This window comes from Egretta garzetta, unplaced genomic scaffold (genome assembly GCF_000687185.1).
Source record: "Egretta garzetta isolate BGI_Z169 unplaced genomic scaffold, ASM68718v1 scaffold158, whole genome shotgun sequence".
In the NCBI taxonomy this organism is placed as follows: domain Eukaryota; kingdom Metazoa; phylum Chordata; class Aves; order Pelecaniformes; family Ardeidae; genus Egretta; species Egretta garzetta.
In genome coordinates, this window is record NW_009260430.1 from 2,361,888 (window position 1) to 2,385,072 (window position 23,185).

Consider the following 23,185-nt stretch of genomic DNA (forward strand, 5'->3'; position numbering starts at 1 on the left):
CATCAGCAGAGATTTGAATTAGGATAGAGCCCAATGTGGAGAGAGACCGCATTGCTCTCTTCCAGGTCTTTCAAAGAAGGAAAAAAGGAGTAACACTTGCTGTCAGAACAACATCTTGGGTATTAATCAGAGAAGAGTATACAAATACTCTTCTGTAGCAGATTTTGTCATTAATGGCTTGGAATTCAGCTGAAAAACTAAAGCTGCTTCACCAAAAAAAAATTTGTGAAGAACAACAGGAAAAGCTGGACTGCTGAGTTTCCACCAAAGTTGTTTATTGAGATTGAAGATGTGGGTCAGGAACATAGATGTAACTCTTACCTCTCACTTGAGATTTGATAAATGGGACCCATGAAATCTAGATAGAAAACTCTATCCCGTTCACTCTGAAGACTGATCCTCACGCAACAGTTAGGAAGCATCAGTACCTTATTACACACTGATTACAGCTGTTGCCCTGATACATCATGGTATCGTAATTTGTGCAATTACCGCCTCAGGCAGATCATGTAGCACACCCTCGGGATGACAATTTAGGGAGCTGAGAGACATGGCTGGTAAGTACTAAGGGTAGAGCAATCTAAAATGCGGGGGTTGCGAAGTACTGCCTGATCTATATGCTCAAAACAGTCCACATTTACAGAAAGTTACTGAAAAGAATGAATGGCCACTTAGTGAAGGAACAGGGCTCAGGAGATCTGGATTCAGTTCCTAGATCTGTCAACACGTGGCCTTAGCAATGTAATATGTTGCACTTTTTTGTCCATTTGTAAACCAGAAATTATCTTTCCCTCCCAGAGTTTGGAGAAACATGCAAATGCATGTGCAAAAGAGCATTTACTCTTCACGGGCATGCCTAAGTTCAGGATCTGCAGGCATAAATAGTTAGGTGCTGATATCCTTAAGTACACTGCATGCATAAAATAGGGATGAAGCTCTGAGTGAAAATTCAGGCTGAGAATAAGACTAAAATAAGTCCGAGGTGAATACAGCAGAAACTGCCACTGTTAGTGCCTCTTCTAAGCTTTATGCATTAATGAAATTAGAAGATAGGATGAAACAGATTGTATATGCTTGTAAATATTGTAAATGTAGATGACATACATTTTTTTCTACATTTTTCATATTTAGTGTCAATTTTAGTTGAAGAGTTATGCCAGATATAAGGACTTATTAAATGCAAATATAAAGACTAGCCTCTCTTAATCCAGAAGAGAAGTAAACAATCAACAAGTCAAGTAGCATCCCCATAAAATCACGTTGTTGAGTCCATGGAGTCACCTGTATATGCTTGTGGATTTTTATGAAATCTTCAAGACCAGATCTGTGCTTCTCCATGTGCATTCATGGTCTGGCCTATTTTTTTCCATAGAGAAATAAACCGTGGATCTATTTGATTTCAGGTTGTTTTACCAACCAGAAGCTAAATTATAATTGAATACACACAGTTTACAAGTTGGCTTACTCTGTTTGTTTTCAACTGTTGAACTTGTTGAACCTAATGACTGTTGTCCCCAGGTCTAACCCAAAAATTAAAGCTCTGAGGGTCAATTTGGCTTCCAATTAAAGATAACATTGTTGCTCCATCGCTAAACCAGGCTACTTCCTATGAGATTTGGATTACCTAGGAAGATACATCCATGGCAAATCAGAGCATAATGAAGTTATCCTGGACCAAATCTTTCTCCTTTTTATTGTCTATTAACTTTATGGTCACTTACCCAGCTCTGATGAATTTAAGAGAAAAAATGGAAATTATTTATTGATTTCTCCTCAGCCCCACACCTCTCTCTTCTAATGGCTATTCCCACTAACATTTAACTTTACCCACTAACATTACAGTCAATATTTTTACCGTTTGAAAAGAATGGAGAAAATGTCTAGCAATTTAAAATAAAAGACAAACCCGGAATTCTCCCAAACCAGATTAATACTTAGTGATCTGAAGACAATCATTAAAGCAAGAAAAATTTACCATTACTATATTTTTTAATTCCCATATTACTTTATTTTATCAAAAGCCATGCACTAAGTGATCAAATTAATCTGAAGCATCTAGAGCAGGGACCATGTGGTAGCTTGCAAAGCATTGGTTGTTCACAATAATTTGGACATGGCAAGTAGCCAAAGGACTGCTCACAAACATATGGTTATTTATTTCCGCTAATCAGGCACTAATACAGCCTGTTTGCTACATTACTTAATAAATATAACAAGCTTCAAAAAGAAAAAGGACCACAAGTGCACAAAGCAATTAATGAAAACAGCCCAAAACAGTGTGTAACATCACTAGCATCCTGAATCCCAAAGTGATTTGCTAAATTCTTTTTCACTATCACTCAGCAAATCCCCAAAGACTGGCTCAAGCTTAATCTAGTGCAGCATGCTTGACTCCTTTGTTTAATCACATCTGAAATGGTGTCTTCTGGAGTGACACATCAGCTGAAAAAGTTTAACTGCTGTTCTGAAAACAACATCGATCTATGTTTTATTATAAAGGCTGTAAGAGCTGCCTTTCTGTGAAGAGAAAAGTCCACGGAAGTGGCAAGGAGAACTGGGTGAATTTATTTTGGTGAGAAATAAATTCACCTAAAAATATATTGCATTGTTCCAACTCTTTCCATGAACTTAGATTTTTTTACTCTTTGCCAAGTGCCACAAAAGAAATTGTTAGTGACCCATGGAATGTTTGAAGCCAAACAAAATAATAATTTTTGAATGAAAATTATATAAGCAGAAAAAATTAAAAGAAAAAAAAAAAAACCACCTGGATAGGGTTCTTCCTGATTATCCAGATCACACAGCCTTTGTTTGCAGTTCCCAAAGCCATCCTGCCACTGCTGCCTCCCGAGTCAGCCTGCTTGTTTCTAGAATGCAAACTAGGATGTTTATGGTTCTTAAATGGAGAAAACTAAAAAGTAAACTAGAAGAGAGAGAAAAAGAATTTACAAGCTGTAATCTCCCTACCAGCTGTGTCCTTGTAGGGCAACACTTGCTTCAAGACCTGGATTCACTAAACTGTGCTTGGTCTCACCTCATTTCTAAGAAGCTTCTGCTTCCATCACCGTGAATGCTGGTGCTGTAACTTCTCTGAGCAGTCTTGGCTTGTTCCAACCCTCCCACTCCTCCGCTTCTGTAAGGCTGGAGCCACTCATCCCTGCACATCATCTGCGACTCCTAGAGTATCTCCTGCTTCCAAAACACCCTACTTGATCAAGGCATAGCTTCCTCAAAGGAGGGTAACACACGTACTGAGGGCAAACAGAAGAGATGCTTTTTGTCACGTATTTCAATAACTTTTGAAGGCAAACCCCAAGAAATTCAACACATTTTATGACGCAGTTTTCCTAAGACAACTGTGTAATCAAAGATGGGAGGGCAGGAACCTGACCCTCTGCTGTGGAACATCATGGTTCTGGACCATCAGAGCACATTTTCACTTTTTTTGAACAGACAAATCTTAGATGAGAGGAGCGGGTGTTGAATTACGGTCTTAAATAAGAGTAATTCCCTCTGATGGGATCTCACCAGGGATCCTCAATAGCTCATCTGAAACCATGGCTGCACAAATCATCGTCATCACAAGATCTGTTGTACGCTAATGAAGAACACTGACTTCACTGCTCAGTTATTCAAGATTAAACGACATGATTTACAATCAGAAAATGCAGCTAGAGGTTACAGATTCTGAGGCTGCCAGTATGAAGCAGCAGCAACAGCCTAATGTTTCGATTTGGCACTCAGTGTGGATAAACGTTTAAGGAAAAACACTGGGGATAGGTTACAGAATATTTTCTCTGTATATACAATAACTATATGACCTACAATGTCACAATCATTTACTTCTTCAGTCTTTTGCAATATACTAATAGCTGTTAAAAAATAATGGCCAAATACTTTAATAGGAAGAGATATTTTTCTGCTGGAGAAACTAAAATCATCATGATGATGAATTGGTAAGCAAAATCTTCTTTTACCCTCTTCTAATGAAAAATAACTGAATGTCTTTTAAATAAAATTTTATGAAGTATTCAGTCCTTGCCTGAATGTACAGAGCCAGAGTTTCATCATAAATTGATCCATTTCCTGGGGTTGAAGCTCCACAAAAGAAGTTTACTGGGTAAGAGAGCTGACAACCTTACCCATAGTAGCACAAATAACGCTAGTTAATTATACTAGAAGATAAGCTGTCATTTTAGAATTTGCATATACAGAAGGCTTATTAAAGTGATTACTAATTTTCATTTATCAGGCAATCCCTTAACAAATTCCATGTCTTTTGGAAATAAAGAAATGAATGCAAAGGAAAGGAGAGACAGGTTATCAAATTTCCAACCCTGAGCAAGGAACAATACAACTTTTGCAGTAGCAGCTAAATCTTCAGAAACACACAGGTTATCACACTGAGGGATTTTATTACCCAGCAGTGGAAATACATGGGAAACATCTGTGATTGTTGGGCAGTGGACATGTGCCAAACCTTCACAAAAGCATGAGACAACCTGGAGAGGGAGAAAGAGGGGAAAAAAAACCCTTAACGCTGCCAAAGTGCCAATGATGTTTGTAAACTAAAGCCAGCATAGCAGACAGCAGGACTGCAGAGGAAATTCAAGGCAACAGTCAGAATAGTCAGTGACCTTCCTAAATTATTCAAAATATGTCATTTGTTTGCAGCCTGAAAACTTACTTGAAACTCACATTCAAGATTTGAATCCCAGTTCTGGTTTTGGATAAATAAAAACTATTTCTCCATGACCCATTGAGCCCAATTTGAATCCTGCTATGGAACTTTCCTAATTAACCCATTGGGTATTTTCTTCCACTTTCTTTAAACCACTATTGACATTTGCTTTAGTGCAGCCACACATGGGAGCACCAATCAGACTCTTCTTTGCTTGTGTAGCATGCCAGATTTAAGCAATAGCAAAACAACCAAATAAATCTGATTTCAACAAAACATTTTTTCCTCTTGGGAAGGATGTATCTCAAGTTGATCTACTGAAAATCCCAGTGATTCAATTTACTATGTTAAAGCTATGGAAATGGAGATGCTCAAGATCAAAAGAAATCAGGACATGTAAAAGTAAAGATGTGCATAATTAAATAGCGTTGGGTATAAAGATCTATACACCTGATATGAAAACCAAGGTCAGGTGTAGGATATGCTTACTACCGCGCTCTTTTTGACACACCCTGGTATAGAATCTGGCACAGAAGCTAGTCTATACTTATATTCCTCCTTCCTTAAATCCAGCTGGTTTTTAGCTACCTTGATGACCCTTGGAAGGCGCTGTCACTGAGGGGAATGGATGGTAGAAAGCAGGCTCAGATTTATGGAACCCAGAAGACAACTTGTGTTTATGATGTCTTGCCACCTACTCTCCAAGATCTCTCGAACCTCAGGACCGTACCTTACTGAAAAACAAAACTGTTGTGACAGATCATTATGCATTAGTACCCCTAGGTCTAGTTAGGACTCTCAAGAATCCAAGTTTTTTCAAAAGGCCAAATAACTTCTTTGATCAAAAAAATGTGACTCATCAATGTTGCTCATCGTACTACTGAGTTACAGCAAACTTTAACCAATGGCTGTTTGCCTTAAGATCCTCAAGTTCTTTCAGGCAGAACTTCTGAGGACAAGGATGCTTTGCCTAAGAAAAGCCTTAGTAGTTGATTTTGATTACAAATTACCCTAAATTGGAGGTGCACTATTTTCAGTAAGATGATACATAAGTTAGCATAATGCCTCCCTTTCCTTTACAATGATGGGCTTGAACTATTTCTCCACAATGAAGTGTCCCCAAAACTTTGGCTATCCAAGAATCCTATTTCTACTTTCTTGCCATCGTGTATTTGTCCTTACTTTCAATTCAATATTACTGGAATCTGTCACTGGAAAATATTGCAAATAACTTAAAGACTTTCTTTCCCTCTGAGGTTTGTCAATTTATACCCTTTTTACTAATTATCAACTACTAGCATCTTCATAAACGTGTTTAACTGAGATATACATCTAACTTTCAAAACACAAATGCTGCATCAAACACGTACAGCATTTTATCACGTGTCAAGTTGTAAGACAATTTGTTATCATTTCATTCTTTTACACTAACTCCAAAATTCAATCCAAGGTTTCTCTGCCTTAAAAGGCATGATTAGTTTAAATTTCTGGAAGTGGGCTTTTTTCCATTATTCATATTTAAGTTAAGTTCCCTTGAGATGGAAGAAAAGCAAGGAATTTTTATCAAGAGACTAATAATATAACCAGTGAAAAATCTGAGCATTTTTATATTGAATTTATAAATCATGCTAGCAATAACCAAACTGTTTAAATAATATATAGAGTTTAACTGTAACATACTTATTGGCATAAGTAATTTTAGTGCTTTTTAATGTAACAAATCACTCAGAAAATATTCTCAGTTAATCATTAACATACTCGAGTCTAGAGAGAGGTATATGTATTGTTCACTTTATAATCTGGAAGGAACGGCTGAGTCATAAAACCTCATATTGTGTGCCAATTGATTTACGATTTCCTAAAGATGTTTGGGTACCCTGACAAAGTATCAATTTATCTCTGCATTATAAGACTCTATCTGCAGATAGAATAGCATGTGATTAAACTTAGGAGGAGGAATTAATTAAAATATGCATGTGTGAGAGTACATAGACATATATTTGTGTTTATTATAGAAACAGTAAAAAAATACCTGCTAGGACAGATATAAGTGAAATTAGCCTCTTCCATATCATCACTATTTGCTACCGTATTTATCACAAAGTCAGACCACAAAAGCTTCGTAGTAGTGACTACACAAAGATACTGGGGGCAGGGGGTATCATTTTGGGCTGTGACTGAGTCAGGCAGCACAGCTGAACAGGTTTCACGGTCTCATTCTGCATGCAATGGTTCATTCTGAACATCGAGCCACCATCTGTCCCCACCTACCCCAAACTGCAAATCTGTAGGCCCTTATGAAGCAGCAGCTCTGAAATAGTTAGAGGGCTCGGAGCTTGTCTTCGTAGCTTCCCTTGTTCCCTCCTCCAGAGCAGCCAGAAGAAGGGTTACACAGTGTACCGTGCAGAGATATTTTCTGAACAATTAGGTGGAATCCACTTCGAGCATTCAGTGCGAGAAGGGACCAGAGCTCAGAGAGTTCAAACCAGACACACTCCGTTGTCAGCCTCAGTTACGTGACATGACATTTTAATTAGAAGGGGTCAAAGCTGAGAATTTGTGTCAGGACCCAGATCTGAACTTTCCCAGATTACTAGCATAGTAAAAAGTTGAACTGGGTGTTGTTTTTCAGTCCCATATCTCATTTTCATATTGGAGATATTCCCCATTCGCATTATTACCAATATTCACCCTATAACTTTAAGGAGTTTTCCTTAAAATTTCAGGTATATTCTCTATTCTTGTTCTTTCAGTGACAAATTTCTGTTCAACTGATACAGTTATTGTACTAGAAAAGTACAAATCTTTGTGAAAATCATTTTTAGAAGTACAAGTATTTTGAGATAATCACATTTTAGGTTTTTTTATTTTGTAAATTGGCTTCTTTGTTGAGTACCAAATCATTTACTTATAGCATTTTAAGACAAAAGAAATAACTTGGACTACAGTGGAAATACTGGAGGCCTCAGGTTTAGCAAGACCAAGGTGCCAGATTCACGTGCACGTTTTTAGCAGTCGCAAATACCCTAATTCAACACATTGTGTAGTTTTTATGTTACTGTACAGAATTAATTAATTTACTCTGTTAAGGGTTTTCTGTGATTCTGTGATAAAGTCTTCCATAGTAGAGAAATTTGAGATTAAATAGTGGGTACAAAAAAGCTGAAAATTGCCCGCTAGCTTCAGTTTATTTTTTAGGCCCTAACTACTTAGATTATCAATTAGCTTGAAAAGACTATTTCTTCTTCAGATGTTTAAATATTAAAAAGGGAAAAGTCCGCATTAAAGCCAAAACACATCTTCCATATGAACATGAAAAAGATTAGCACAGCCATTACAATAGCATAACATAGTTCATGTGTAACAATTCCTTGAGATTATTAACCTTCATACAATAGCCTTCGCACGTTAACCACACGTTTGAGAAAAGGAAGAGGAGTTCCACCAAGGTCTTTTGCTTAGAGCAGTGTTTCCCCTGCCTTGTACCCCTAAAAAAACCCCAAAATCTACAGAGAAGCAGGCCAGAATACTTGGAAAGCAGAATGACTGCATCTCATGCAAGAGTGTGCTAATAGAGAGTGCCCTAACACAGTTAAGCAGGCTGCACAATTAGTTCAAGCAGCAATATCTCTCCAATATTTTAGTATTTCTAGTGTATATCTTTTCAAATAAGTGATGGCTCCTTAAACGTTCCTGTGCAATCTACTGAAAGGGAACCCTGGAGTTCTTCAGAAAATGTCAAATGAGAGGGGAAACTCACTCAAATAGACAGATGTTTCATAGGAAATTTTATCTGATTGATTCCAGGGTGATAATAATCCAAACCTGGGCATTCTTTGCATTACACTCACTGTAACTTTTGTGCTCCCTAATGTCTAGCATATCTGCCTGCATATAAACCAACCATTTCTCTATACCGTGCCAAACTTTCCCCTATGATTCCTTTCATCTGTTACTGAAAAATATAATTAATTTGCATTATAAGTTCTAGTAGACAGGGATGCTTGTCTTGATTTTATTTTAAAGCTTCAGGGACACATGTGATGACTTACCAATAAATAATATAACCTTAAGTTCGCATGGTCAACAGCACTATAGTAACTGGAGGCAAAAGGAGGGTGTTAGCTGAATTATTCTGATCCTTTCAACTCACCCAACTGAGACACCAATATTTTCATTGAAATTATATGTTATGCTTATAAAGACAAATCTTTCAACTGTCATCTTTTCTCCTTGCCTAGGAAAACATATTCATACCAACTGTGAATTTCCCCATCCTTCAAATCACATCTATGGCTCCAGCAAGCCCAGGCACTTTGTACAAGGTGTTCAACACTCATCTATTAATTTCAGTGTGATTGGAGGATACACTCAAAATATCTCAGCGGACTATCATGACCTTGTTATAGTAGCCCTTCAAATGGATATAAACTTTATTCCATGGTTAGGGGGGAAAAAAAACCACAACCAAACAACACTCTGAGGGCCATATTATTCCAAAATAGGAGCATTAAGGAAGGCTTTACACCTCTGCATGCTCCTGAAAAAGCAGCTGGCAAACAGTCCTCATGTCTTCTTACCATTAATCAGAACTGGAAGAGAATGCAGGAGGCACATTTTCTTGGATCATCTACACTGCTGAGTAAAATGGACTCTGAACAGCCTCCAGGCAAAACTGGCCACACTGATGCATCCCTTGCCTGTTGAAGCGTACTCCAAGTTGTGTGTGGGACAAGCCCTGTTGTATCCCAGAGCATACAATTTTGGATGTGAACAGCCCTGGCAATCTGGGCAGCTCTTAGCTCCCATCTAGCCCTATTGGAATGATAGCTGCATAAGGCAAAATCCACTCATTTTTACAGATAACATCCGGGCTTTTAATATATATTTTTTGTTTGTCTTTGGAATGTAAGTCGTTTGAAGCATGTATTCTAGAGGGACAAAGCATCCATGACACAGCTCTCTGAAGTCAACAGTCCAGCTAAATCCACATCATGAAATTAAATTATAAGCCAGATTTTCAAAAGATTTGGTTTCAGTTTAACTCAATACCCACTGAATTCAACAATAAAAATCCTAGCTTTGAGGGAGAAATTTTAGGTCAACACCATTCCCTTTCTTTCTGCATACTTTTCAAAAACATGTACGAATACCTCCCTCCAAGCACATTTATAGATTTTGTCTCCAGGGCTGCATCTTAATATCAGGGAAAATTTCTGCTTAAAGGTGAGTAGAAGGGATAGGATAGATATTTGAAAGTCTTTCCTCTTCTGCTGCCTTGTCTGCAAATACACGCGTCCTGGGGACAAAGGATTTATTACAAGCTGAAGAGGAACATTTTTGTGGGTGCCCTTTGACAAAAGGTACCAGCACTACACTGCACAGGGACAAAATAATACAATTTAGGCTATTGTATTCTTGCAAAAGAAAAGGTTAAAGTGGAGATTGAGTTTTTATGGCTCAGCTCAGAGGAAGGATTAGCTAGGAAATGCTGTTGATACCCACTGCACAATACCTACAGTTGCTTTTTGTACTGTATTAATTTTCAGCAATACAACAGCAGCCAGGAGAATTCTAAAAGGACAGCGGGACCCTCAAATGGCTGCTATCTCTGTAAGATCCAGGTGATTGCCTACCAGGGATCACAGACATGCATTAAACATGTTATAACGTAAGATAAAATCCTTCCTGAATCTGACCAGTTGGAGTGCCATTTCGCCCTATCTGGTACCTTCAAACAGTCCCAGACAGCTCGATGGATATCTTAGGAAAAAACCATTTTAAGAGCTTCTGCTGACTGAAAGATGTGCTCTGAGAACTCAAACTTCTATGGGGCTTCTGTAGGCATTTTAAACTGTTGAAAGGCAGATATGCTTCAAAGACAGTTCTCTACTGAAGTCCTTGGTTCTCACAAAAGATAGAAATCACCAATTTTTCATTAAAAATAAAAAGTAAACCACAGCTAATCAGGGACTTTCAAATGTACTGGCTTTGGTAACACAGAGGTACAGTTAGGTTACCTGAGCCTGAAAAAGGTTACAGCAAATTAGATAGCTCACAGCTGATATTTCAGGGCATTAAAAGGAACAAGAATAAAACAAAGGGAGACTAACTGGCCATTTTTTAAGTCTGTGAGGAAATATCCACATTGAATACCATCTTTCACTGGTTTTCAAACTATAAATGAGAAAGGCAAGAAGTCTTGCACTGAACTTGGCATGCTTAGGGAGGTTTTGTCTTTCAGGCTGTTATTTTGAGCCTGTAAATTCCAAAATTATGTGCACCTCTGAAGGCCTGGTTTGGGAAATTTCAGAAGTGCTTGAGGTTTTTTTAGAGAATGTGAGACAGAAAAACCAGTAAAAACTGGAAGAGTGAGGGAGATGATACAGGAAAGATGATACAGGAAAGGGTTCCCACAGGCATGATCTGGCAATAAACTTTTTAAGAGATCTGCTGTCTGACATAGGAATATGTTTTGAATGTGTCCTGTAGAAAGACAAAGTAGGAGAGAAAAGTAGCTGAGGAAAAACCCACAGTCCTCACATATGGTCCAATCTTTTTTTTTTAAAAAGAAAAATCAGTTTCTTGAGATGTCTGAGCATGAAAATACAAGCAATGGGCACAGCCCAAGTTACTACTGATTCTCAAAAATCATAGCCCCAGAAGAGCAGAAGGGATATGTAGTAAGATGCTTAATAAGCTTAAGAAGCATACTTGTTTATGTATTTATCTTGTTTCAAGAAATTAAATTTTTTAAATATTTGCTATTGGCCATACAGTATTTTGCCTCCTCTGTTTCAGAAATTTAATTTAGTCCCATTCTTAAATGTTTAGCATGCATGATGGTTTATTTCCTAATCTACCATAAAAGAAACTCAGAAAATGTTTGTATTTATCTTTTTTGTAGGGGAAGGAAGAGAAGGGAGGTAATCACAGCATTCTCTCTAATGCAGTTTCATGCTTTCCTTATAGGCATCATTAGATTAATCTGATAGCTCTCAAACAAATTTTGCCACCAATGATGATCCAAAGACATTTTCAATTATAACCTTCCGATATTATGCATAGCATGATTAAAACTTAGTAGATGGAAGAACCGTGCAGTAAAAGCCTTCATTGAGGAAATTTTCTCATATCAATGTTGAACACATTTTCACAAAGATTGATCCAAAGCAGAAATTTGTCTATCAACTTGCATCCTTGCTATTGTCACTAGATAAAAATGTCTTTTTTTTTTTTTGCTGTTATATTTTTGTTCTGTCATGAAAACAGTATTTAATTCTTTTGAAGTACACGGATAATATTGAGCAGATTATGCCACATTGGCCTATTTTTTCTAGCAAGACCAGGATCCAACCTTAATGCCTTTGCCTCAGCGACATAACAACTCTCAAAGTGTTCTGTGGTTGTTTTTCTTGCTGCTGCAAGTTCTTTGCCATGTTAAATTAACTGAATGGGGTTTGTGAACAAAATCAGTATAACAGGTTGTATTTTTCCTGCTAGCACGCTGGCCTTCTTGCTTGTGGAGTCTAAGAAAGCTTGTGCTCAGGCTTTCTTTTTTTATCTTTGACCAGACACAGGCTGATACCATGGTTGTTACTCAGTCTATTCCCTCCTTTCTCCTCGAAAGGCTTCAGCTCTATGTTAGTAAGCAGCTCTGCCTGATGGATTCTCATTAAGCTGCAGCTTTTGTGGAGGTTTCGCTGCAACTGCCATTTATCTCGCACCTGAAAGGATACGCTTCCTGTAAGACAGGTGGATTTTAAGCGCCCTTTTTCTGTCTCTAGTGCTTTTGCTCCCTTGCTAAAAACTTGTAGCAGATACTGTAAGTTATTAGGAGCAGTCATCAAACAGAGGGATATACTGGGGTCTGCAAAGAGTCTTAAAAACCTAGGGTTGGATACAGGAAGGTGCTGAGAGATCTAAACTCTCTTTGGTGTCAATAGAATTTGAGGGCACTTGGTTCATCGCAGAATCTGGTTCCTAAAGCAGCTCAGACTGAAAACACATTACTGTTCATCCTGGAACAGGTGGAAACAAATCCCTTGCCTGGCTTGAACGGCTTCAGTTTGTATTTTAGGCAAAACCCAGCAACTAATGATTTTTTTCAGAACTGTGAAACCACAGAGAAAAAGTAAGGCAAGACAGCATTCCTTGTTTGGAGCCCAATGACATCCTGTAAGAAATTAGAACTGATCTGCAAGGCTTTTTTTTTTTTCTTTATAAATCCCACAAGCAAGAAAAGAAACATAATGGAAGATAATTCAAGCAATAAATGGACACTTGAATTTTAGCCTATGAATAGAAAGCACAGTGCCAACATCATCTGCAGCTCTTTGACTTTTTTTGCAATATACTTTAAAATATGTAGCTAGTCCTCTGACTTTAAATGGTTGAGAAATGTGGGCTTAAACTGTTATTCATGGAAATATAATGACCTCAGAGAATTCAAACAGCCATTAGGTATTTGTCAGCTGTATCTATAACCCTATTGCTTATGTTGAGGGCACACTTGTTTGAAATGTGTTACTGGTATCTTCAGGTCTCTGTGTTTTAAATACAGGTAGTTTCCCAGAGGGTGGCAAAAATCTTTCTCCCAGCAAAAAACCACAAAATGCAATCACTGCAGTATAAACCTAAACAATCAACCGTCCTTTCGTTATCAAGTTATTTAACATAACGTGCTTCTGTGAAGCTTTACACAAACTAAAGGAGCCTGTGTGCGCACAGATCTAAGTACCTGTGTTTGTGTGACCATGCGCGGGATTATTAACATTCTGTACTGGTGTCCATCTGATCTCAAACCCAGATGCCGAAGCTCTCCGCAGGTACAATACAGCCGCAGAGATCCAGGTGTGGAACTGAGTGCAATTCAATAGCCGTTATCTGTGGCAGGGTTAAGACGACGATGCAAACCCCCTGACAATCTGTCATCTTTCTGATGTGATAGCGCATGATTCCTGATGTTTACAAGGAGCCCTGGAATAATATTACAAATGCACTGATAGAGAACAGCCAGCAGAGTTGTTTATAACACAAATAACAAACCTAATATATTCAGGGCAAATAATTTGGGAAATATAGAAGGCAAGTACACCAGACTGAGATCAACGATCCCACTGAAGCTGGAAATCATCTCAGGGATCAAGACCACAAACTTGCAGAGGTTTATGCATGTGCCTTATTTTATAAAATGCTAATATTTCTCTTCGGTTTCAATGGAAATATTCACTGTATAAAATCACACAGATGCCTAAATCTGTGCTGGATATGTTCCCAAAAGCTGAAGAAAGAAGCCAAGAAGATGGAGTAATTGTATAGTCCAGAATAGACACATCAAAAAGCCAGAAGATTATTTTGTGCGAAAATACTCTAAACTTCACCCAGAATTCGAGCATGAACAGCATCTAACCATAGCAATACTCTGCAGAATTACAGGTTTTTACCTTATTCACCTAAACCTGTTTGCTGCCAGCATTCAGAATTGATCTAAAAAATTTGCAGTGCTCTTCCCCTTTTTCCCTCCTTTTCCCTGTATCTGACCAGTGATAGATGGGATATGGTAAAGAATAATTGCTTGCATTTATAATGCACATTTTCAAATGCTAAGCTTTATTTTTGGGGTACAATTTATACCTCCATCTGCACATGAATTGCTGGTGCAAATATTAACATTTGAATGGAAAATGACCTGATTTATGACTATGTGCCAGGTTGCTAGCTATGCAAGTGCTAAATCCATATCCCCAATTCCAAGGGTAGGCAAATTCACTGAAGCTGTATCTCGGCCAGGATAGAAACATGTTCCTTAAATATCTGTAACCATTGATGGTGAGGTGCAATTCCAACAGGGTAGAGATTGTTTATTCTAAAGTGGAAATAATAGAGGTTTGCTACACAGGTGTGTTTTAAGCAGTATTTTGGCACCGGTTTTACTTCTTTGTTTCTAGGAAGAAAGCAAATTAGATCAAGAAGGCAGATTCAGAAATATAGGCATTCTCCATTCTGGGAAAAGCACATAGACTGCCCTCTTAACTGTAACGTAGCTCAATTGCAACTGACTTGTCTGTGGTTTTAATCCGCCATTTACAACTCCACCTTCCACAGCTCACACACTTTGGATTTACATCAAGTCCACCAGTAAATAATCAGACTCTTTCGATGGAACAGTCAGACTACCTATAAATGAAAACCAAGGCACAATACGGATAAGTAAATTCTCTGTAGGGCTTCTATGGGTAGGTTTTAGTATTTCTGTTTTCATTTTTCAGTCTGCTGCCTTATTTTGGATTAATAAATTTTAAGTATGCAAAATCATAGAACCATAGAATATTTTGGGTTGGAAGGGACCCCTAGAGGTCATCTAGTCCAACCCCCCTGCAGTGAGCAGGGACACCGCTAATAAATATTTGCTTCTACAATTGAAAAAAATAAATTTACCAGGAAGTACAAAAATAACCCAGAGACCAAGGAGGCTAAGGCAATGACATCTAAGTTCCAACATTTATGAAAGGCAGAAGACTTTTGCTAACCCTCCTGAAGTCAATGAGCAAGGTAAGAGTCTACCAAAATGCAATAAAAAAGGACAAGACATGACATTAAGCCTGTAGGAAAATTAAACCAATTGCACAGCAGCAGGAGGAGAGAAAAAGAAGAGCATTTCTCTGGAGAGAGACGTGTAAGAAAGCACAGTTGTGTATCAGCAGATCAAGAAGTGCCCAAGACCTATATATGCACAGAAGTAAGAGACAGACCTGCGATGATTCAGGTTGCGTTTTGGTTTCTAGTCAAAAATGTTCTTGCAGTCAGTTCTGGATGCCACACAGAATTACCGTCTATCTACCACGCTAACATGAATACCCCGATAGCTGGCAAAACTAGATATCCCAACAAAACCCTCTAGGCTGCCACCCAGCCAGACTCAGTCCTTTAGGCAGACCAAAGGAACTCATTTTACAGCTTTGATTCAAGGGGGCATAGGAAAGAGCGTAACTCCCAGCAGTCCTCAAGCCAGGGTAGCAACCTTCCTCAAAACAGCAGGAACAGGGAAAGAAGTCTCTCATGAGGATACCAGATATGTGTCACCAATATGCAAAATTACCAAGGAAAGAACACAACCCTTATTCAGAATTTTACTATCACAGGCAGATAGTTGGTATAAACTCTTCTATAAACCCCCTTCTAATTAAACTTTCAAAGAAAAGATAACAATTACTAAGCCCATTTATCCAAACTTTTAAAGATTATTTATGTATGTTTGTTTCAAATATTACATTAACAAAAGTTGACGGTTTTCCAATTAAGAAATTAGAAGCCTGCCAATAAAAACAAGCAAAGGGAAACAAAAGGCAAGATTATGAGAAATAGTTTCCATAGCTCCTGAGCACCTTTCAGAAGAGAATAAAGGCTATTATTGAACAGTCAATCTGCCCTGACTCAGAGCAACAAAAAAGGGATGCACACCTCTTTTCTACAGTTTGATATTCCCAGTGTATTTTGGAGCTTCTTTTCCTTTTTAACAAACTATTTAACCTTGGCAGAACACAGCAAGAACACAAAGCGTGAGAGACAGCATTATTTTACTGCATATAAGTTTAGTAAGGAATAATGATTGTTTCCAGTTTTCATCAGTTTTTTAAGAGCCATCTAATGCATATTATTATTAGTCCTTAGGAGGAATATATTCACCCCAGCCCAATTTAACCCTAAAATGAACACTCGTCATCCCGCTCATAACACAGAGAGATCTCAAATGTAAAATTCTATGGACGAAGATGCTTAATGCTGAAACACGCTCACTGAATCACCAAGGGAATCAGAGGGGCAACTTCCCTCCTGTTGAAGCAGGAAGGCATTGCTTAACCAGTCGAATACATGAGAGAACACTTTGATCTAACAAAATGTCATGTGCACCCCAAATAAAGGAGAAAATGTTTTTCTAATGTAGGGGAGTGGCAAGTTATCTCCTGAACACATTGGAGGGAGGGGGTGTTAAGTCTGACAGGACCCTCTTAATAGTGTTTCAAAAAGAGACAGTGAAAAAGCTCTGCTTGGAACGGCTTTGCCCTGATGAATGCGGCCCAACGCGAACAGAGATGCGGGAAGCCAGAACCTCGGGTGAGGAGCGTGTCAGCAGCTGGATGCACGGAGAGACACCCTTCAGATTTAACCCTATATTAGCAGGTTAAGTGCGCTTTGCTCATCCTTTCCTCACCCCTGTCTTTAGCTGTATTGTCTTTTAAGAATGTTGCATGTACTTTACTTGCATTTTATGCAGAGTTAAGAACATTTTCAAAGCGACTTATTAATTACCAGACATTCTTCATCTGTGAGTAACAAAAACTTGAAAAGGAGAGTGCTGAGGCACCTAAACGCATGCTCCTGCTCCTCGACATGTTGGGTTTTGGGGGTTTGTTTGGGTTTTTTGAGATACCCATAGGGTAAAAGTGTGTGTTCTTCGTTCAGGTGCCGGTACCACAAAATGTCTGTCAGTGACCAGTAATAAATTGGAAGCTTTCATGCACCAAGATACTGGGAAATAAAATTGAATCAAGTGTTTTAGTAGCCACACGTTGAAGTAATCCTTTTATTCCGTATACTTCTCATAGCATTTCTTATTTAATTAGAAATTAACGGAGATACATGAAACCTAAAGACATTGGAAATTTTACTTTTAATATGCACTATGCATATTAAAAATATGGAGATGCAAAAAGACTAAGTGGTTTGCTAGAGACAGCAAAGAAATACTATTGCAAGAAGTGAACCCAAACTATTGTATGCAGGTACTGTACTTCATCCACTAACTTTGTATTTTCTGTCTGTTTTGTCAAACATTTTAAAGCATAAAAGGTCTCATATGATCTTCTACTTGGTGTGAGTGAGCATTGTAGAAAAAACAGGTATTATTTATGTTCATAAGATTCTAAATGCGTCTTTTTTCATGCCTGAAGAGGTCTGACACTTGATTAGGCTGAATCAGACGATGCTGTCAGACAGACTTCACTCACACAAAGCTAACAGTCATGTACTATGACTGTGCCCCAGTTAAAAGTTTTATAATCTCAGGGGCGTTGCGTTTCTGAGACGAGTTGTGATGTTAATGAAAGGATCACAGTAGATGCTGCAGTTCAAAGCGTGTGTTCTCCATGGAGCATTGGTTATTCTCACAACCAAAGACCAAGACACATACTAGCTAAATGCAAAGTTGTGTTATCATATTCCATTTATCAGAACTGATATTATTTCAAAGTGCTGAACTGATTTTTGAAAATATGTACTAATTATATCTCATATTTTTCAGTGCTTAATGTATAGATTGACTCATTACGGGGAAGCATTCATTCCCGGTTTTATCTGAACAAATACATTAAGATACAGTAGACTGAAATCCGAATAAGGTAAATTCATATATTTCTTCATATTTATAAGAAAATACGCAGATTTACATTGACTACTGTCAGCTATAAAGTTAAAAGATAGTAAACCTCTGTTAAATGAACTACAGCACTAATGAAAGTAATACTACTTAGAAAATTCACCAGTGGCACAGAACAGGCATAGCTCTGACGTGCCAAGGTAAGCTTTCTTCCACCAAACTGCTGATGGAGTTCTCTGTTGACCTTCCAGACCTCTGCCATAGACTGTCAGGTTATTTCATTGCTCTGAGTGGACTACTGAAAACATCTTTTTTTCTGTCAGTTTGGTTCTTGGCTTCTCTGCTGAGGATATCAACTCAGTGGGCAAATATTCTGAATTATGCCACTATGATTTTCTGGTGCATGCACTTATTACTTCCCCAACTTCTAGCAACACATTTCACTGCAGGCCACGAAAAGCTGTGAAGGTGACCCAGTAGAAAGGAAGTGGATCTTATTTAATCTGGTCCATATCACCCAATCCAAGCATGAAATAATTCTACAAATATACTTAAAACTATATAAAACACAGGATGAAAATATTCTCATGTGGTAATTCACATGCTTGACCTGAATCTCATTAGACATGAGTAGATACAGCCATGTAGTATACCAGGGAACTATTGAGGTAGCACTCATGCTACCAAATGATGGAGGTGAATGTAGCAAATCAGCCTGAATGCCACCACAGCTAGATGTCTGCTGCCATCCTGATAATCAACAACTTATTCTTGGAGATTTTGGCAGCCTCACCTGGTTACATCAACGAATCTCACTGAATAGCTGCTTGATTTGTTATTGATTTCCCAGAGGGCATATTTGAAGCAGCAATTTTAGTGATAGATCTTCAGAGTGGAAATGCAGGGCAAAGAAACAGCTTTGCTTATAAAGAGGGACTCAAGTGGTCACACACTAATAAGCTGAATGCAGGGGATTTTTCCAACTGAGGCAAGAAAATCTTTGCAGAAAATCTGAAGTTTGGGGGAAAATGCAAATAGTTTCAAACACATTATCAGCTTTGCTAGAAATCTGAACTACTTCAATTCCAACACCTGACTGTTAGCAGATCTGAAAATAGGTATCTTATCTTAAACCTAGCATATTTGTGACAGCCGTCATATTTGCTGACATACCAGAGATCGAACTGGGGAGCTGCTGAAGCAAAAAAATGAAGGCTGATATAGACTGAGCTAATAATCCCCAGATTGAGCTGCAAGCAGACTCATTCTAGGTAAGCCATAGAGCAAGTTATGCGTTCAGTCATTAATACCAGCTATGGCATTATGACATCTTCTACAGGAGAGGAAAACTGTTCACATTCAGGTAACCTGAATGGAAAAATTCACTGTACTCACACTTGTGGAGTATCCTAAGGTATTAGTAACAGATGGTCACTGCAAAAATTGTGCTTTAAGATTGAGCATAATCTTTTAATCTGACTTCAGAAGAACGTGAAGCATGGAGAGTAATCAACATTTCACATACAAGAAAATCACATGGTTACAGCAGAAAGAGCCAATGGATAAGAGGCAGAGAAAGGTAGAAGAAAAAGGATCCTTTCCCTCAGAAAAAGAAAAGATCTGCCCTTTTAAAGGCTTCACGCACAGTGTCTTTTAAATACATAAACCCATAATATTTATTATGGCTGCAAACAAATTGTGTTTTAAATATTAATATATTAATGGAAAAATGCATTGTCTCTATAAAGACTTATACTACAATGACCACTATAAAATTCGCTGAAATCAAGGACTTCCCCTAAGAGAGCCCTTACACCCAGATTCTTATCCCACAATTCAACCCTGTTATTAAATTGCTTATACATACCACTATTTTTTGTAGACCAACATCAACATTTTTGAGAATTAAATCTAAAGTAACTGTGCAGCAGTATCAAATGTGATGATTTCACATATATGAGAGTTTGTATACAGACAAAGGTGGGGGGTTTGTTTTGGATTTTTTTTTAGTTACATCTACTCTACACGCCTCTAAATCGATACCATCATGAGAGTTTTAGATGGCAGTTATTCTAAGCTTCCTATGTTTTTGTAATCATTAATCCAAACACATCTGAGTTATAGTAATGCCTATTTTGGAATAATCTGAAATTTAAAAAGAGCAATCCTAGAACAACTGCATAAACCAGTAACCAAGTCATCTCTGCGTGCCTTTCCTTTTCCTCCCTTCCCTCAATCCATTTGCTCATGGCAGGGACAGCAGCCACCGCCAAGAGAACATGTCGGAGACACGATACATTTGTCCTTGTAAGCTTGTGTCAGCCCATTTCTAATGTGATAACCTATTTTGTTTGATTAAAATGCATGAAAGTAGCTTTTAAAGCACATCCTACTATGGAATTTAATCCTTCCCCAGCAGAAGGGGGAATAGCGAAGATTGTTGTTGCTGTTTACATATGCCAATGCTCAAAATAATCACAATGCTTACATTTGGCTGGTATTAAAATTACTTGCCTCCCATTACTTGGCAATGTTTTGTTATTTTTTCAAGTTTCAAAGTTTTATAGAAGTTTCTCTCTCTCAAATGAAAAAGATTAGGCAAAACTAAGCACTGCAGATCACAGATTAAAATACTGAGCTCTGGAGGAAAGCTGCCATGACTAAGAGGAAGCACATTTGTTTATATACACAACACAAATTAGATAATGGGGGGGAAAAGTAAAATAAATATTTTCTTGAATTTATTTATTCAATCATCTGATTCGCCATGATTTCGGAGGCAACTTTTCCCAGTTCTATCAGTACGAAAGAGAACAAAATAGAAAGCCAAAGCCATACATCCTTTTCAAACACTAACCCAAACCATAACTTAATACAAATTGGTTCAGAACTTTCCTTATTTCCTTATTAACTTACTGTAATGGAAGCTCTATTATCCTATCTATTATCCTACAATGCCTACTTCTGACCTAGTTCTTTAGATAATTGAAAAGGTCTCAATGTTTTGCCCCAGAAATCCCACCATAACCTACTCCAAGATTTTCTGTTGGTCTATATTCTCATTTCTGGACAAACACATAGGTACTAAGTTAATGGAACTGTTTTAAAGAAAAAACTCTGTGATAAGCACACAGATTCTATTATTATAATAGTTCTTTAAGATTTTCAGCAATATTCCTGATAAATTTTTGGAATAGAGGAGAAAATTTAATTTGACAGGTAATTTCATTTTGCTACAGTTTTAAGAGTTGAGACATAGAGCCATTCACTTTTCCTGATATTTGCGTTAAGACCTATCTGAAAGCACACAGAAAAATCAGTATGCACCTACTTCCTCAGTATTCTGGGAACAACTTAAGCTTCCATTTGCTTTAAGTAAATGCTTTAAGATTTCTGCAAAATTGAATTGCAGTAATTCTTAGTTGCAAAATGTGACTTTTACTGTTTCCTTCTGAGGACTTGAACTTAATATCAGTTGCTCTTCTTCAACAGTTATAAGCCATTAGCTTCAGTGTATTTACTCTTGGTTTGCAGATCTGTAACTAAGATGAAGTTGAGTTTCTCAAAGAGAAGTTTCAGACTGAGAAAATTAGTGGAAAAAACCAGCTTTGTTTTCTCCCTTAGTAATACTTCTAATGAATGCAAGTAATTTAAAGCTACTTCCTTCTTCATAGAAAGTCTGAGTTTTAGGAATTTACAGCTTTGAGAAAAATAAATTAGCTCAGAATTTTAGCTGAAAAATCAGATTGCGGCATGGGATGTCAAGTTGCATCAGTCTTGCTTTATTCTATGATACAATTCACCAGGAGTGACACAGTCCAAAGTGACTTTGCACAACACATCGTGTCAGCTAAAAAACCTGAAACAAATTACTTTTATCAACATTCTAGCTGAGATAAATGCACTTTTTAAGAATGAGAACTCACTACCTTCAAAAAGAAAAAAAAAAAAGGAGAAAAGCATATGGCTAAAATGTTTATAAACCATATTTTATTACTCCTCCATGTCTTCTACATGTTCTAGTGCAAAACTCACACATATCGGTCATCTGCCAACTGCCTTTGTACACATGAAACCAATGAAAATCTAATAGAGTAGAAACATAAGCGATCATTGCCAACAGGCACATGTGCCCCTAACTTTCTTAAATTGATCAAAAGTTGTTTCTCCAGATGGGACCGAGATCAAATATCATCTCCAATCATTCCCCTATTAAAGGGGTTCCTACATACCTCATACACAAAGGCTATTTGGAATTTCCACAATGCAGCATGCTCTGATTTCTCTTGCTCAGGCTAGGCTTCTTGCTCAGTGATTTTTGAAACAGGAAGCTTACTTCCCTCTTATCTCTTTGTGATACTGACTGTACTTTTATAAAGGTAGCAGGCATAAGGCAGAGACAAGAATAAGGTTCACAGGAGGGCTATTCGGTCAAAACAGCAAGTCATGCATACCTAGTTAAAAAGTTAATTGATGTATTATAACACTACCCAAATATTTCTGTTCTTTTATTTCTCCTCATGCAAAGAGTTCCTTTGTGTCCTCCCTCCACCTAAACCCACAATTTCTCCAATTATAAAATTCTACTGAAGCAAAATTCAAAGTTTGTGTATTAGCACAGACTGTGATTCCATTACAGGTAGGTCTAATGGGCATCAGGTCAAATGTTGAGATGAATTGCGCTTGACATCTTTCAGGGACATTCTTGCACATCTGAATTGCAGAATGTGCTCTGTGCCAACATAATTCAATTGATAATAGAGGCTTCATACTGACCACGACACATCTCACATGTACAATTGTTTAAGCACAATGGGATTTTCTTCACAGAATATTTCTGGAACATAATGACTTAGAGATTATGTTAAGAGTATGATACAATATAAGGTTAAAATATAAGCGTTATCTTTAGCTTTCTTGGGAAAAGAGCAATTTTTATGCATTTTTGCAGGTCTTTCAGAATCATTCTTAAAACATTAAAGTTGCCTCCACACTGCTAAGACACTAAATGCATTCAGTAAGAGGTAGAATTTGCCAGATATTTACAGATATGTACTCTATATGTGGAAATACAAGAAACAATTGTATTTTCTAAAATCTGTTGGGACTCAGTGGAAAATGTCCTA